We start from the raw sequence: 4,116 nt of genomic DNA, 5'->3' as shown, positions 1-4,116 counted from the left end.
AGCCCCACTCAAGGATCCCACTAAAGTAAAAATCTTTTGTTTTTTTTTTCAATGCTTAATGGAAAGAACGAACTCATATTAAAAAGACCGAAACTCTGTGGTATAATTACAAACAAACAACACTTATTTGGCAGTTCATTTCAAGCTCAAGTATAGGTTGGGAGCTAAATTAGAAATTATATATATTTTTTGTTATTGTTAAATGCCAATAGACTTTTATCTGCCATGGCATACCACGTGTCTTCTGAAAAAGACGGTGTGAAACAGTAACCTATTCCCTGCTGTTATCTTAGCCTGCGATTTTAAACTATATACCATCAGTTCTCCCTCTCCACAACCCCCCAGCCCACAGCATCATCTAAACAGTATTATTATCAGGATGGTAATAAGGGGGTCTTGCCTCTGCTTGCCCCACTTTCAAGGAGAGCACTGTGATGTCAGCGTGTCACTAACATAGTAGATACGTATCTCTAGAGGTTGCCATGGCAAATCTGGAACCAGAGCCTCCCTAATGAGCCTTAGCTGTTGCTGCCCGACAGACAAAGCACTCTCAGGCATTTCCTCTTAGACTCATGTTGGCGTCAGCTTTGAAAGCAGTTGCTTATACTTCTGGGGGTAGATCAGTATTGGGTGGAGTGGGGGTAAAGTCTCCGCCAGCTATGGACTGTCACTTCACCTGACAGAGGAATTTGTAGGGCTAGAATGTATCAGGTGCAACAGGACATCAACACAATAAGTTAAGTTAAAATCCAATTTCTGGCAGTTTTGTGGTAAATCCTTCTAACTCTACTTCAAACAAACAAAGGGAACTCCCCAGTTGAGGAAGTGTTCATTTTTACATAAATAATTGGACTAAAAAGAATAAAGATTAAAAAGATAATGAAAGAAGAGAAACCAATAATACTAGGTCAAAAAAAGTGTCTCTGAAATTGCCTCTTCATCTTGGTTGGCCGAGATTAGTTTCCATAGTGAAGACAGCAAACAGAATCATCCTTTAGTAAGGAGTCGGACATTTCCATATAGCAGACATGCAAGGCTCACCACGGTGAGAGTCACTAGCCACAGCAAAGGATTCAGATGGCCAACACTATCCTGTAGTACCGTGTGGGAGCAGTATTACTTCTTTTAAGTTAGGTCTCAATGATTTACCATTAGAGAACCTGAAGTAATATCTTTTTCAATTCATACCTGAGCCAACACGAACAACTTATGGCAGAATGGAATAATGACTACTTAAAGTCAAGAGAATCGTGTGTGAAAACCCCACACTGTACCCCAGAAGTGCATTAATGTACATAGTTACCATTCAATTAAAAAAAAAGAAAGAAAGAATAAATAAATAAATAAATAAAAACTTTCAAAAAAAAAAAAAAGTCAAGAGAATCACACATGTGAAAGGACCACTTCAATTAACTTATTGTTTTCTCGTAGGAATAGTAACACAGTTAACTCTGAGGGGATTCAACAGTCAGACAGACAGGAGGGGGCTTAGGAGAGTGTTGGGAAGCTCTGGAGGAGATTTGGGAATGTGTGTTCATTAGACTTGTGATGAAATGGTTGACACTGTAAAGTATCAAGAAACAAAACAGAAAATCAGGTGTTAGGGATTAATGGCAGTGTTCTGGGACTATGAGAATCAGGGCACAAGACGTCCCAGAGGAGAAGGGGCAGATGGGTGGCACTGTCAGTGGCACAGCAAGTTTCCTGCAGAGCCGGCCAGTGTCCCCTGATTCTATCATGTGGAGATGGAAGTGCACTAGCTGGCTTTCCTGGGTATTTCAAAGACAACTCGTCATTGTCACTTCAAAGCACTGTCCTGAATTCACAGTATGACAAAGGTGGGGGAATTGGTAATAGGACCCTTGTTGGATGACTTTCTTTTTGTTTGCACATCCTAAGTAAGGCCTTTGTTCACTGAGGATACAAAAACATAGAATCCTTGTTCTTAGAAGCAAATGCAGACTGACACATCATAAGAGGAAACAGGTCTCCACTAGTTTCTGGACAGAAATGATGAGTGTGGTCTGATGCTCATCCCCTCCCGGTCCTGGATTTGATAACCGCCTGAGGGTTGTGAGTTAAAAGGTCAGTTTACGGTCTTGCAACAGGGCAAAATCAGTTAACTTAGGACAAAACTGAATCTATGTTCTTGGACGTAGAGAAAGGATAAACTCACCGACTCAGGGAACCTGGGACAGCTGACGAGCCACTCAAGGGTCAAGGGCAGACTAAGTCAGGATGAGCCCAGGCTCCAGTGGAGGCCAGTCCTGGAATCCTCAGTATTGTAAACCCCAGGGGCTGATTTAGGTTCTAGAGTATTTCACTGATTTCAGTTATCTATTGGTGAGTGTTGATGGAGAAATAAATCTCCCTAATGGACAGATCTTCATGTAATACAATCTATTAGAGAAGGAAAACTGATAGAACCTTGACATGTATTGGAGAAAGATAGCAACTCATTCAGAATTAGTCTTTCAAGCAGCAGTTTGCTAATGTCAACTGAAACACTCCACTTAAATACGTGTATTACGAAGTTTCCCTTCCCCGATTATCAAAAAATTCTCTGTTCCACTTCTCTTGACACTTAGGTGTCATAATTCGTATCTAGACTGTGGCTATCTACATGTACAAAGAAAATCCTGTAATTTTTCTATGTAAAGTAACTACAGTGGCAGATTTTAGTCAATCAACCAAGGCTTTCTTTAGATTCTGTGATGTGGTATTCCTTTCCACAGCAGTATGAAGGGCCGTATAAAATACACCCCATTTTAGGGGTAGAAATTAATTTGAGTCAGAAAAGCAAGAAAAGGCAATCCACATGATCTGCCTTTGTCAAGGAGACAGACAGTTTTGATACAATTCTTCGGGGAGAAAGGCAGTTACAACAAGAGTAGAAGAGCTCTCTGGAGGGAAAAACACATCTCCTGTATGATGAGAGTGGTAATGCATTATATCTGAAGCAGTTTTCCCTTGAGTCCAGACATCAGATCTGCAAAGGGGACCCTGGGAAAAGACCACCATGTGGTGGAGGGGAGGGAAGATTGATTCAGATTTGCCCAAGAGGTAGACCAGACAGTGAAATTTTAGATCTACCAGGTATTTATTAAATGGTAGCAATTTCCAGCAACAAGCATGATGGGGACATATCAGCCACAGACTTGAACTGGCTATCTGGAGATGAAACATGCCCCAGCCCTCCTTTCCTCTTCCCTGCAGCCTTTGACTGCTGGCTGTCATTTGCATCTCATTTCTTCACTCTCTCATTGGGCTCTTTCTCTTCTTTTTCAGAACCTCCAGCTTATCTTTTAAATTGATTTATTTCTTGTTTTATGGCGCAGGGAGCAGCTGAAACTAACAGGAAAAATACAAAGAGCGAACCTGGGTATTTTTTTATTGTCAAAGAACAGATGCTGTGGCAGGTGCTGCGGGTAAGATCTTATAATCAAACAGGCAAAAGAAATGTAGAATTTAAATGTGTCGTCTGAAGACGGGGCTCTCAGTACGTGGATTCATTCATGTGGTTAAGGGCAAATTAATATTTCAGAAATTTGCCCACAGTCTGCAAGATAGGGATATGTGACAAGATTTTATATGTATTCCCATAATGCAGATTCATCTGGGAGGAACGATGTTCGCCTCATAATTAAGTCCTCCTCATATTACGTTTCATGCCATAGTGAAACAGCAGTTGCTCTCTGCTCTCAAAGAGGAGGGGATATTTAATCATCTAAGCTAATCTCGGTAGCCAAAGGAATAATTGGTTTTGGTAAATCTCTGTGTTTTGATTATAAATAGAATATTCAGCTTTTTTAGTTTTTTTTTTTTTTTTTTTTTTTTTTGTTTAGGTGTTTGTCTTAATGCTGGGAGAACAATTTTCTCCCTAATCACTTATATCTCAGTTTACTTTTTGACCTAGCTTATATGTTTTTATTCTTGGGGCCTAAAAAGTACATGTCATTTCCTTTTTAATGGCCCTTTTGGATAATTTTCGGACACTCGTCTATATTTTAGTGAAGTGTTGAGAGTGGGGTTTAACCTAGTTCTGTTCAGATAATTGGCTTTGTACCAGGCTGCTCAGATATCTAATCGATAATGTGGGCTGGACGGATGTCTGAT

This window comes from Otolemur garnettii, unplaced genomic scaffold (genome assembly GCF_000181295.1).
Source record: "Otolemur garnettii isolate 467f Iridium unplaced genomic scaffold, OtoGar3 scaffold00064, whole genome shotgun sequence".
In the NCBI taxonomy this organism is placed as follows: domain Eukaryota; kingdom Metazoa; phylum Chordata; class Mammalia; order Primates; family Galagidae; genus Otolemur; species Otolemur garnettii.
The sequence above is the reverse complement of the archived record's forward strand: the minus strand, read 5'-3'. Positions refer to the sequence as shown.